Below are 14,472 nucleotides of genomic sequence, written 5' to 3' on the forward strand. Positions count from 1 at the left end.
AGTTCTGTGTCTGACAGAAAGGTCAGGTTTCTTCTGGAAGAGGCTGTGCTGCAGGATGCCTGGTACCTCTCTGCTTGGCTGGTTGGTTGTTCACTCTCTAGGGAAGGGATGGGATGGGGAAATCAGTTAATAATAATGATAATGATTGATTGGATTGACTTCATTTCAGTCACAGGAAGCAACGCTCGCCAGCACCAAATGCAGCACCAACAAATGTGTCAGGCATTCAAACCACTGGTATGCCGGGAAAATGGAGCCTCCAGGAGCAACACAGGGACATCTGTGGAAATCCTCACTGAACCGGGAGATAATGTACATGTGTGCTTACTGAAATCAGCGTTTGGGTGGAGTATAAATCCCAATTTTTATAGGTACTCTGGTGGATCTGTTGTCCTGTGTGTCCATTACAGCCCTAAATACCTGTATGGTGTAATTACTGGAAGAACAAAGTCAGTTACTGGAAGATTACTGCCATGGTAATTAAGGAGTTACAGAAAAACAAGGAGCTTTCACCAATTACTGGGAGAGATGTCACCCCTGGGGGAAGGCAAAGTGACTGCAGAAGCATGGCCATGGAGGGATGTCATCAGCCTGGTGAGAAAATTTACAGGTGAATTGGATGGATGGATGGATGGATGGATGGATGGATGGATGGATGGATGGAGATAGATAGATAGAAAGATAGATAGAAAGATAGATAGATAGATAGATAGATAGATAGATAGATAGATAATAGATGGCTGCTAGATGCTTCCACCAACAGTTGTGACAGTAAGGAGAGAGGGAGGCACTGTAGCTCACTCCTGCCTGTGCTCTTTCATGAGGCCCTGTGTAGTCACAGCAGTCCATTTTGCTCCTTATCAATGGCAAGAGAAGAGCAGACAGGAAGAGCAAGACATTGCAGGACTTGTTTCTCTATTCACAAATTTTATAGTTCTATTTCCTGCATTGTAGAAAGGTCTAAGCAAGTTTGGGGTGCCCTTTGTGCTGTAGGAGCCTCTTTCCAGAAGAGGATGGAAGCTTAGGTGTGTGATAAGCAAACCTTTTTAGGGAGAAGAAACATTGTCACTATCCCATGTTGTTACGTGAGATCTCACTGTGGTTCATCTGGGCCTGGATGGGAGCTGAGCATGCAGAGAGGGATTGCTCAGCATCTTCCCCAGCCAGATAAGAAGTCTTTCACATAAGTAAATGGATGAAATAAATCATCAAATACAGCAGGCACAAGCATATTCTGGAAACTGTCCCTTGCCTTTTTGTTCCATTTGGGAAAAAGGAGGTAAGAGTAGGATGTGGCTCATAGAAGCAACATCCTGAAGGATTGGTTTTACACACAGGGTGAGTCACAATTTGGGGCGTTGTAGCAAAAAGGACTGGACTCTCCTGACATCACCTGGAGACACTATTCTTTCCTATCCATTCCTGAAATGGAAGATACTGCTGCTTTTATTTGAGCCAGCCAAGAGTGTAGCAGGTCAGGACTAGTTGTAAAAGAGTGTGTTCATCCATACCAAAATGTACCATCCTAGTGAAAATATTCTTGTAGCAAAGATTTATCTAGCCAGCTTAACTAGGAAAATCTTACTGGGAATTGCAGTAAGCATTGATTTTCCCTTCTTCCCTCTTTTATCTGTTGTGTCACTTGTAATCTTTGCAGGCAAGAGACAATGTCTAACTTGGCTGGGATCCTTCTGTGATATAAAAGCTATTATTCAGTGCTCATTATCAGTATTGTTTGCTTGGATTATATTGTCTTTTCAGGTTGAATACACTGTACATTTGAAAGTACACAGTAATAAAAAATAACAAATAGTGGAACTATAAATGTATTTTGGACTCTTCAGCTGCTGTAAATTATTCTGTATGCACTGAAACCTCCTGATACAGTGCTGCCTTTTGACATGGCATAGTAAAATATATTTTAAGCAGGTTTAGGAAGAGACATCATTAATAAAGCTAAAACCATGTGACAGGCAGTTTGATAAAGTAGCTTCAAATAAAAAGCTTTCAACAGAGGTATTCAGCAGGATGGGTTTATGAGCTCTCTTTCTGTGCTGATTACTGCATGAGTTTTTTGAGTCAGAAGGAAGGCAGGATTAAAACCAGAGCTTGTCTGAGAACCATGTTGAAGGATGACATTTGGTATTGGCAGGAGGCAGCAACATTAAATTCCATTAAACACCTCACACCAACCGTGTTGCTTCACACAGAACTCCTTGGCGTCAGTTACAAGGCACGAATTGGGCACTGAGTCCTTCCCTGAGCTTCTTACCTTTTTTTCCTTGTCCTGGTATGCTAATGAAAGCCCTGGCCCTGCTCTTTCATCTTGTCCCACATTTTCCTTTGTTGATGTGGAAAAGGAGCAAGGGAGGGGGCCTGGACTGGAGAAGGAGAGATAAAGCAAGTTTGTTTTTGGCTGAGTCAGAGGACAGTCAGATGAAGAGTTTTCTTTGTAACTTAATAGCTGCATTAATCACTGGGACTGCAGCTACTCCCACTGATGGCCAGAGAAGGGCTTCAATTCCTCACAACTTGGCTGATACCAAGTGAGCTCTCAGCAAAAGTGCTCTCTGAGCAGGTACAGTTAGAGTGCTTTAATAGGCATGCAGGACATGTGGAAAGATTTTTAATTATATTGCATTAAATACAGCCCAACCTCACAACAGGAACCATCTCTTTATGTCATTTCAGATTAAGTGAAATTATGTTGTATAGTAGTGATATAATGAGAGCATCCCTGGGCAACTGGCTAAGATTGGCTGTTTCTTTAAAGGAAATAAGGTCTGGATTTGGCAGTACTAGGTTCATGGTTGGACTTCATGATCTAAGAGGTCTTTTACAACCTAAATTAGTCTGTCATTCCATGATAATGCTAATACTTTATCACACTGCATGTACTGACAAGGGGCTTAGTGAGAAGCAATCATTTTGGCTTGGACTGGGTGAAATCATGGGTTGAACTTGCAGAAGATTTTGACTGTGTTTAAACACACTTGTGTCAGGATAATGTAAATTTTCCCCCCTGTTTTCCTTTATGAAGACAAGAAGGGAGAGATAAGATTTCTTTGGTGCACAGTTTATCCCAGTAGAAGGAAGTTCAGCACTTTACCCTGCTGGGCTTTGGAAAATGCCTGTCTGAAGACTTTTGGGCTCCTAACTTTCATCTGGATCCATATCCCTGGTTTCCAAGCAAAGCTTCTCTAAAATAGCTGTCTGAGTAATTATAAAACCTAGTGAAAACAAATGGGACTCACTAAGGCATCTCTGAAAACTTTCCTTTTAAACAGAGGAACACTTTCCTGGAGGAACAAAATAAACAGATTATTCATTTTTTCTGAATGAAAATAGCACAAGAATAAGGAAAAGTGGAGTAAAAGATCACAACCCACTGAATTATCCTGAAGTCCTACATTTTTTGTCAATGCTGCCAGTATTAGATCCCCAAGGGCTCAATTGTCCCAGTTTCTTTTTGGATGTGCTCAGCCTCTGCTGTGGGCAGGGATAAGTTCAGAGCCTCTATAACCAGTTCCTTTAATTTCTCCCCGTCAGGTCTCCTGCCAGTGCTCACACAGGGGGCCAGGTTGCAGCAGAATCTTCCCAGGCTGACCCTCCCTCACCTCTTTGGAGCTTACCCTCTTCTCCCTGGCACTGCTGAGAGTTCCCACCTAAAAAAGCCTTAAGGCTTTCCTTTCTGCCTGCCCTGTGTTTGCTGGAGCCGATGTAATGTAAAGTGAATATGCACAGCACACAGGCTCCAGTTCCTATGTGCCTGATTGTCCAGGGCATGTGGGGCTTTATATCGCCTTGTAAAAGTTATATCTTCTCAATCTCCTTGGGTCCCACAGATGAATGCAGGAAATCCCACCTGCTCCTAGCACCACAGTCTGGCAGTGCAGGCATCACTCCTATCCAGCCCCATTGCTGCAGGGTCTGTTTTATACCACCACAGGCTTTTTTGGTTTTTTCACCCCTCTCTCTCTCCTTTTTGTTGTTGGCAGTGTGATTGCTAACCTGTGATTTTCAGTCTGGAAGGCAAGTGAATGTCAGGGAGGAGCTGGAGAGTGTGCAAATAGAGAGTGGCATATGTTCCTGGCTCGCTGGTACAACACTGAGGCAGAAAGGACCTGTAGCTGGCAAGGGAAGTGGGCATTTCCTCAAGTGTGGAAAATGGAAAGCTGACTGGATCCATGCTGCAAAGAACTCCTTGTCCACTGGTGGTTGTCCATGTGGGTTCATTTTCAACATTTATTGTGGTCCCTTCATAATCACAGCTTGCTAGACCTGTAAAAACAGCACCTCGTGCTCTCTGCAGGGCAGGCTGATAATTACTCGCAGCCAACAGTGGCAGAACCGAGGCAGGCAGCCAGCCAGGGGGCATGTTCCTACCTGTAACTCATCCAGGGGGCATGCTCCTACCTGTAACTCATCCAGGGGGCATGCTCCTACCTGCAACTCAGTGTGGAGGATGGTTTATTGATAGTGAGGGGATGGAAGGGTAGGAGCTGCCTGCCTCCCACACCCATTGCTTGTGCTAGGGCAGCTCCATGGCAGCTGCGTCAGGGATGCATGTGAGAGGCAAATTCTCTCCTCCTGGCCCAGGAAAAGGTCAGATGCAGTGTGTCTTTGGAAAGAGTCAGTGGGAAATATCTCCTGGGGGAGTCTGGTTGGCATGTTGATGTGGTTTCTTGTAAAGGTGGCTATACTCTGAGACAAAACTCTTGGCTGGTCAGTTGAAAGTCCTTCACAACTAAATGTGATGGGAATACCTGTGAACAGCCTGTGCTTTAAGGTAAAGACTTGGAATACATGAAAACTTGTATGTGTAACCTGTTTTTCTATTCTTTGCAAGCTTACACTGTAGGTTCTCAAATATCACCTACCAGAGGATCGGCAAGATTCCTTTCAAAAGATGGATTTCTAGTCCATGGACAGTTTCAGATCACTTCTCATTAACAGAGAGGAGAAAAGGAAAATGATTCCTTCTGTTCTCTTGAAAAAACACATGATTCTGTGAAATCATATCCACCAGAGAATTATCCAAACTTATTTTTCATGAGCAATGTTTCTTTATGAGGATCACTGCTGGAGGAAGAGATCTGGAACTAGATGAACAGAAAGTCTGTGCAAAATTTGAAGCCTCTATGCTTCTTTCCCCATTGAATGTGCTCACCCAAGCTTTCTACTTTCCACACTGAAGTACTTTCCTAGCCTGGCTATTTTACATGGGGATGATGCTCAATAGCATCACTTCAGCAATCACATGAAGAAGGGAAGTGGGCCAAGGCCAGCAGGGCCAGGACAGTATAGACATAAAGGAGATAAACCCACACATATTTGAAACCAGCAATTTCTGCTATTCAGTGGTTAGCTGCAGTGCAGCAAATCCATCCCTTGTGCACAGCTATTGATATCAACAGATTGAAATGCAAGATGTGTTTGGCTCAGTGTGTGGAATCAAACGTTTCTCTAATCTGGTGTTTTTCAGATTAGCATCAAGGATCACAAGTTGCAGAGAGAGACCACTATCCTTCTTGGACCTCCCAAGCAAGTTGCAGGAGCCTGGGGAACAGGGCAGGGGCCTCAGCTCTCCCAGGTAATGCAAGAGGGGGCAGAGGATCAGATCCCTGCCCTCTTCTCACGCCTTTTAATTAGATGGAATTCAAACAAGCTAACTGAAGAGTGGGATAATTTCATTTCATATGTTGGGGGGTGGAAACCTGCCTGTATTTCCCAATTCTTTAGGACATGTGTTAAGACGACAGACATAACAGAAGGGGCCATGAATGGAACATACTGTAAAAAAAAGGTAATTGTCTTGATGAGATTGCAGTTTATAAATATAGCAACTCCATCATCCAAAAGGGAGTTTCTGTGCCAAAGCCTTATATGTTAGAAACAAACCTATTTCATCATAAATCAAATATTTCTCCAGGCATCATCTTTGTACAAACTGAACTTATTTGCCAGTCACTAAAATTAGTCTGCTGTTCTTTTGCACCTCGGGAGACCTTGGTTCTGCTGTGCATAAGTGGAAGAACTGAAAATTCTGCCTGCAATGTGGATGGACACTTATATTTCTTAGTCTAAGTCAAGAGATTTAAGTATAAGAATTCCTAGCTGGTGTCAGACAACACTTAATCTTCTGCTAAATCCTCCAAGGCACCATAAGCATGGGGTGCTATTTCACAGGATGAAATTAATTTCCTTTTCTTATGCCAAACCAATCCTGCTTGTTTCAGTCAGAGCTCCTGGAGGCAAAGGGATCATGCCACAAGAGGACCACTGCGAGGATTTCTCAGTTCTGGCCATGCCCCATGTTATTACCACTTTTCTTTTCAGGAGGTGAGTTTGGCAAGAGCCAGTTTTCCAGTGTGCCAGGCCTCCCTCAGGATATGCCGCCTGGCAGGGTTCTGAGGGGAGGGGAAAGGCACAGCAGCTCTCTGTTGAGGCAGCACCACTTGAATGAAGCATGCCTGAAAAATTCCTAACCACAGATCTGCTGTTAGCTGCAGCAAGATAAAAGGCATATTTTGTGAAAGTAACACATTCCAGTGTTGCGCGTGTGAGTCAGGAGATGGACAGCACGCGCATGAGTGCTTGCTCTGTTTGCTTGAGTCCACCATTTTGCATCTGTAGGATCAAATGTCTATTATTTCTGCTTAATAACAGATCTTGAGACCATCCTACCTGGCTGTGAGCCACATAATAGGGGTGTAATGTGCTTTGTTATTTTACTGTGGTTTTCTCTTTTGTTGAAAGGTATTTTTTTTTATTATGCTATTTTTCTGAGGTCAAATGAAGATGCAGTAGTAGAGCTGTGGTAGCTGGGATGATTTAAGGGTAAAAGAGAAAAAAGCTTTGTTTTTTTGATTAAAAATATTTTGTCAGATCAAGTAATGTGGCTGGAAATATAGACAAGATTTCCACCTCAGCATCCCTTTGTCATGTGTCTTTCTTTCCCACCACAGCTTTCCTAGCTGTTCCCATACAAGGTGCCAATTCTCCCATAGCAGAGCAGGACTCAAGTGCTGTCGCACTATTTGCTAATCCAGGGATAAGGGGAAGTCAAACTGTCATCTCCATAGACCTGTGATCCAAAATTATCCTTTAAAGTTGATCTTTCCCTTTTGAAGTCATCAACCACCCAACATACAGTTATCCGAAGAAAAAGCGGAATTGCCTATCTTTCCAAAAGTTATGCTTTAACTCAGCCACAGAATGTAGGTTTGATAAAAGATTAGATTTACAAGGTGAGATTGCATAGTTTTCCCTGTGCCAGGGACCAATTATATTATCAAACTGGTTCCCTCTGTATTTAAAATTTAGTCTCTGTGAAAAGTAGCCCACTGTTTTAAGGTATGGCTGTATTCAGGGTAGAGCATACTTAGAAAATGGTCTCTGTTGCATCTCTTTCAGCCATCTCATGCTGGCATATCCATCTGTTTATTGTGTTTTCTGTGTTCCTGCAAGGCAGGGCTTTGCTGGCCTTCTGACGGTGTCTGAGTGCATTCACAGATGAGAAGAAGGTGTGGAAAAAATACCCTTTACCTGAAGCAGACTGAGATTCCTGCAGTTGCTGGGCTGGCAGCCCACAGATGGATGAATTTCCCCATTCTCTTGTGCTGGAGGCACAAGCTGCATTTTTGCAGGCTGTGGGAGCCACGGGATCGTGGGTCTCTGTAAACCTGCTGGATTTCAAGCAGCAATAAAGTCCACTTTGAGCCGTGTCTATCCATGCCTGCCTTGCTCCTGAACCTCCACGTTGCTTTACAAAGTTTTGCTGCCAAAGCTCACACTGTACCAATTTTACTGAAGTAAATCCTTAATACAGGACCAAGTTGACCTCTGTTAAAACAATTATAACATTCACAGAAAATATGTATATTGTATGCAGAATTATGTCACTCTTTTTTCAAGAAGTGACCAGCCCTCCTCTTTGCAGGTGTTAAAGAGAAAAATAATGTCAATAGGTCTGGAGAGGTAGGACCTGTAACTTGTACACAGACATTTTTCCTTGAATCCCTTAAAAAATGACAAAATGTATTCTTCAAACAGAAATCATCAGTGTTTAAAACTTGTAGGAAAAAACCAAAATGGTATTTTTGTAAGTCCTTGCTTCACATCATAGATTATCCTAAGTGCATCTGTTGCTGAAGTCAACCTTCCCTCCTGCCATGCTGCCCCCTCACACCCCCCTCTCCAGGTTTTCCTGTCTCTCTGCACTGAGTTTGAGCCTCTTGCTTTCACAAGCAATGCCCTTCCTGACCCCTGTCTCTGTATCTGCTCACACATTCCCCTCTTATCTGGCTCTCAGGCTGCTCCAGATTCCCCCCAGACCATAGACCATACTAGACCACATGTGTTTACAGAGCCTAGCTTGGTGCCTTGTAACAAAACTGGCTTTCATCCTGACACTGAGTCATATGACCTTCCCCTCTTTTTTCCAAAACCTTCTGTATATGCATGAACCCTTTAAACAGCAGCATCTGAAATGTTTCTCCATCCATCTCCATATTTGTAAGTCTGCATATATGATCAGTGTTTATATTAGGTAGCTGTTATGCTGTTCTGAGTCTGTTCTAGCTTTATTTTACCTAGACTGTGGTGACCTCTGGGCAAAGGCTCTGCTGTGCATGTTTCTAAATCATTAAATACGCCATTGATGCTCAAAAAATAAGAACATTATTCATCTTTGAAAGACTTTGAAATTAATTTTATGTGTGGAAGCAGCTTAAGAAAAATCTGTGGGGTGAGAATTTAGTCAATAAAGTCAATGGGAATTACGCTGCAGGGTGTTTCTGAGTACAGTCTTACAATTATTGTTATCCTCTTGCAGGTTTAGGTTATTAGTTTACTTTGACTTTATTTTAACATTGATAAGTATATGAAGTTCCCTTTCTCTCTTAAATGTCATAGATTCAAATGTCTTCTGGCTTTGTAAAATTGTAAAATTGACTACATTTTGTTTGTTAAAATAATGTGGCCTCAGTGAAGCATATTTTTTTTCCCCAAATGGGTCACACGGGGCAACAACTCCTCTTTTAGGGCAATACCCAGCTCCAGGGAGAGAAGACTCTAAAATGCACCGAATGCGTGTTGCTATAACACGCCTATGCCTAAATATGTGGTGCTGTTACAAACTTCAGCCCTGTAGAAATCCTATTGTTTATCATTGTGAGAGGCTCCACCCCAAACAGTAATTAGGGCAAAGCTCCTGTCATAAACCCGCTGGCATCCCAAGTGAAGTCAGTGTTCTCTGGAAACAGAGGTTATCTCCTCCTTTTGCTGCTGGTCCTTTGAACTTCCTGTGGTCAGGGAATCCTCCTGGTTTCAGCTAGAATAACAATTATGAAACTATGCCTGCTCTCCTGGCTGGGGTTCGTGTCTAATTAACTTTAACAGGAGTCATAATTTTAAGAGTGATTTCTCAAAAGCGCTATAACTCAAGACAATTAAGGCTTGAGAGAGAGCGCGCGAGACAGGGAAGGGAGGAAAACAGAGGCACTCCTTGGGGCAGGGCACTTCATGCGTATTAAGGAGACGTGACTCATTCCTGCCTCTAGTCCCAGCAGAAGTAATACCTTCTGAATAAGTTCTGCATGCTAGATAAAAACTTGTTTGCTGCTGCAAAAATTGTATCACGCTTGTTAGAACAAGCACCCTGATGGGCTATTCCCATCGAAAACAAGGGCACACAGCAGTGGGTTTTTCAGTGTGTTGGTGTAAATTTTGCACACGGTTTTCAGCTCATCAAAGTCTGCAGAAAAAAGGGATTAAAGGGAAGGAAATGCAGATGAGTGAATGAATGAATGAATGAATGCAGTCGCTCTTCTGGGGAAGGATGTTTTTATTCTTGTTATGCATGAAATATGTTGTAGTGCATATAGAATACACCCATCAGTCAATTTGATAGGCAAAACCTGATTTTCTTGAGGACATGTGAAACTAGAAGGGAAATTACGGCAAAGCAGAACACGAAAATCCTGGGGACCTCTAGGTCTGACTTTTTGTGTGTTTATTTAAAAGTAGCTCTGCATGCAGTACTGTATATATGATAGATGTTATCTTAAACCAGGGCATCCCACAGACCTCTCACAGAATCACAAAATCTCTCATGGGCATGATGCCAAGGAGGATAACGTGCATGAAGGGTCCAGCCTTCTGCAAACATACATGAAATCAGGTTTTGTGACAGAAATCTGAAATGCTTGTTTGAAATCTGAAACGGTTTTAAGGAAAACTCCTGCTGCTACTACAGGGGTGATCCCTCTCATTACTAGTAGCATGATGATTCTAGAGGAAACAGGGTGCTTTTTTGCTACAAAATTGGCTCAGAGCAAGTTTAACCAAACAGAGCCAGCCAGAGTACACAAAATCCTAACTGATGTTCCTGGGGATGGACTGTTGCTAAATCCACGTGGACTATTTCACTGAAGGACTGTATCTACAGTTTCCCCTGGAGCAGCCTTCCAGTATCCCTGCAGAAAGCTGTTCATCTGTTCCAGATGAAGCAACACAGCAAAATTCATATCTCAGTATGACAAGAGACTACGAGCAAGCCTTCACAACCCGTGGTCTGCTCAGGAAAGAAGCCCTGACTGCCTTGGGAAGAAAAATCTGACCTAGGCAGTGGAGCATCTTGTGTCCTTGGAGCTGAGAGCTGGGAATTTTGTGCCCTCTGGGAGAGAGAGAGTTGATTTTCTCAATGTAGAAGCCTGGGGGCAAACCAGCATATAAGTGGTATGGACAATCAGGGGCCCAGGAGTGAAAGAGGGAGCAAACCACAATGACAGTGTAGATGTGTCCTAAGGATGATGTCTAATGGTTTTACAACATATTGTTGTAAGCAATGAACATTAATCTTTGTCTGTAAATCAGCTTGTTTGCCATTTACTCATAATAATTTTGCATTGTTTTCTGCTTGTTATATTTCTAATGTTAGCACAGCTGTTATGTTGTCTCATCTCATTAGTTTTTTGGCTCATTTGGCACCTCCCAGAGATGCCAAAATACAGGGGAGATTTTTGGAAAGTATTTCATCACTATTGTTACTGGCAAAATTATGACCAGCTCTAATGTTTTAGCATGCTTGAATGTGAATATCACTAACACTTGGACACTTGGACACGTCTACCTCCCTTATTCTTCCATCATAAAAACAATGCTGACAGCTCCACCTTCTCCTAGCTGCTATCATCCAGCAGCAAGAAATACATTTAAAAGGAAAAGGAAAGGAAGGCTAGGAAAGCCTTGTCTTTTGCCACCCAAAAGGCAGAAGTATCAGGGTCTCTACTGAATCTGGCAGAATTTCTGTGTATGCTACTGAATGACAAAGAAGGTGATTTATAACCCTTGGAACGAGGACATTCCAGGGCAGATTGGTGTGCTCAGGCTGCTAGCAAACCTTTTTGAGGGATGGTGGTGAATGCAAAAGCTTTGTTACTTGAATGAGAAGGTGTTGTTTTGGAATAGTCAACATGGATTTACCAAGGCTGGATCATCAGATCACACAGGCTTTGCAGGACCTCTAGAGGTCTCTCATCCCACCCCTCCACAAAGTAGTTCCAGGTAAAGCAGGTTGCTCAGGGTCTTGCCCGGCTGGATTTTGAGTTATCTCCAGGGTGGAGACTCCACAGCCTCCCTGGGCACCTGCTCCAGTGTTTACCCTCATGGTAAATTTATTTTCCCTAATATTGACTGGGAATTTCCCCTGCTTGACAAAACTGATTGCTCTGTGTGATAAGGGAAGAAGAGTGGTTGTTATCTTCTCTGAGTTTAACTTAATGTTAGGCATGATTTCCTAGAGAACCCTCGTAGGTTGGAACATTCTGGTCTGAACAGGTGGATAAGTAGGTGGGTGAAAAACTGCCTTGTTTCTTGAGCTTAAAGGATTCATATTCTACCTGGAGGATTTTATAAGCAGAATTCCTCAGGGATCTGTTCAGGCAATTTAATATCTTTGTCAGTGATGTGAAAGTGGAGACAGTGTGCACCCTCACCAAGCCTGCAGCTGATACCAAACTCACCAAAGGAGAGCAAATAACACGTGCCAGGACCTCAGACTCAGAGACCTGAGCAGCTGGAGGAAGGGACCAACAGGAACCTCATAACATTTGACGAGGACAAATGTGAGGTCCTGCAACTAGGGTGAAGCTGCTCCTTGCAGCAGTACAGGCCTCTGCTGAGCTCTGCAGGCAAAACTCCACAGCCAAATATGTCCAATACACATGAAAGTCCCATCCTCCTCCTGCCCAGCACCGCTGCATAGGAGCTCTCCTTGGGCACAGCGTCTCTTGCAAGCCGCTTTCCGTGTGCCCTTTGCCCAGCTCGCAGGAAGGTGGAGCAAGCCCTGAATGCTCCCCCCTCTCCCAGGAGAGCCAGGTTGTGCTTCCTCTCGTTCTTGTCCGCATCAACAAGGTGCATTAGCTACAGGAGCATAAGAAAGCACAGTCTAGTTCATAATTATTATTTTATTGCTTTCTTGCAGACAAAACTTTTTTCAAGGATGTGTCTAGAGTCTGTCCTGCAGGTGAGGCCATACCAGTCATGCACCTGGCAGGACTGGACTTCTGCACTTCTTCTTAATTGAAACTCATACTACATTTAACAGAGTGGCATGGGCAAGTCAAGTTTCTGCTTATATTGAAGGAAATATATACAGTATATATTATATTATGTATACAGTGTATATATTATATAATAGTATAGTGCATATATATACACTATATATATATGGTATAGTATATATATAGTATATATTATATATGTATACAGTGCATTACATAGTCTTTCAAATTGAGTGGTTTTATGGTATCTATTCACAGGCATTTTAAACCCTACTTGAGCACACTTTTGTCCCTGAGACCTATGCAAATAGGAGGCATCATCATACAGTGAGCTGACCTGGGTTCCTACAATGCCATTTGGAGGTAATTTCCTAGGAATCCATGCAGAAAAAAATTAAAACTATTGACCCCTCAGTGCCAGCATAGGTGCTCAGAGTTATGCCAAGAAAGTTAACACAAAGTAATAATATTTTTTCCTTGTTTCCCATAGAAGTTGTTTTGTATGTAGAGGGTTGATTCTGGCTGGATGCCAGGCACCCACCAAAGCCATTCCACCACTACCCTCCACAAGTGGACAGGAGAGAGAAAACAGAACGAAAGGTCATGAATTGAGATAAGGACCAGGAGAGAGACGACTCACTGAATACTATCATGGGCAAGACAGATTCAGCTTGGGGATATTAATTGAATTTATTACCAACAAAATCAAAGTAGGATAATGAGAAGTAAAATAAATCTTTAAAACACCTTCCCCCATCCCTCCCTCCTTCCCATTTCTACCTCTTCTGCCATGGTGGCACAGGGAGACAGAGAACGCGGTTTATGGTCAGGGCATCACAGGATGTTCCTGCTGCTGCTCAGTGAGCAGCTTTCCCTGCTCCAGCTTGGTGTCCTCCTAGAGGAAACAGTTCTCCATGAACTTCCCCAGTGTGAATCCATCCCATGGTAACAGCTCTCTACAAAGTGCTCCCACAGGGGTCACCTTTCCACAGGGTGCAGTCAGTCCTTCAGGCACAGTCTGCTCCAGCATGGGTCCCCTATGGGGTAACAAGTCTGTCCAGGAGACCTGCACCAGTGTGGGCTCCTCTTTCTACAGGTCTACAGGTGGAAAGAGGAGTCTGCTCCAGGGGGCTTCCCACAGGTTCACAGGCATCCACCTGCTCTGGTGTGGGCTCCTGCATGAGCTGCAGGTGGATCTCTGCATCCCCGTGGTCCTCCATGGACTGCAGGGGCACAGCTGCCTCACCATGGTCTGCACCACAGGCTGCAGGGGAATTTCAGCTCCTGGAACACATCCTCCTCCCCCTCTTCCTTCTACACTGATCTTGGTGTCTGTAGGCCTGTTCCTCTCACATGTTCTGACTCTGCTCTTCTCTGGCTGCAAATTACTTCTGCAATAAATTTTTCCTCCTTAAATACATTATCACAGAGGTGTTACAATCACTCCTGATTAACTCAGCCTTGGCCAGTGATGGGTCTGTCCTGGAGCTTTCTGGCACTGGTTCTGGAGAAACTTCTGGCAGTTTCTTGTAGAAGTCACCCCTGCAGCCCATCTGCTACCAAAACCAGGCCATGCAAACTCAACATAGTTATCAGCCTTGCTGGTTCTTGTGCTGTTAATCATACAAAAAATGAGTATTTTTATGGAGACAGCTGATGTTTCCTAAAGGGAGCTAAATCACCCCAGCATAAAAGTGGATCTAAACAGAAAAAGAGGAAATTAAACAGTAATTTTATTTCCTATGTATCTTACTCAGACCTACTTACATAGAGAAGATATTGTAGATACCCAACACATCCAAATCAGATGGAGAACTGGGAAGAAAACACTGATGCAAAGTAGCTTCTTTAGCATCTCATCATATTAGGACTTTAATTTTCTGGTCTCTTTATCAGACTTTTATAA

The 14,472-nt window shown here is 43.3% G+C and overlaps 1 long non-coding RNA gene across 1 annotated transcript; it reads left to right on the top strand.

Annotated features, from left to right (window-relative positions):
* The first annotated feature begins 451 nt into the window (after positions 1 to 451).
* Positions 452 to 7,731, top strand: LOC147655703 (uncharacterized). Its single transcript, XR_015290238.1, has 3 exons — positions 452 to 5,593; positions 6,240 to 6,342; positions 7,475 to 7,731. It is a non-coding gene; the product is annotated as an uncharacterized LOC147655703 (long non-coding RNA).
* The last annotated feature ends 6,741 nt before the right edge of the window (positions 7,732 to 14,472 follow it).

Source organism: Cyanistes caeruleus, chromosome 1, assembly GCF_971803275.1.
Source record: "Cyanistes caeruleus chromosome 1, bCyaCae1.hap1.1, whole genome shotgun sequence".
NCBI lineage: Eukaryota > Metazoa > Chordata > Aves > Passeriformes > Paridae > Cyanistes > Cyanistes caeruleus.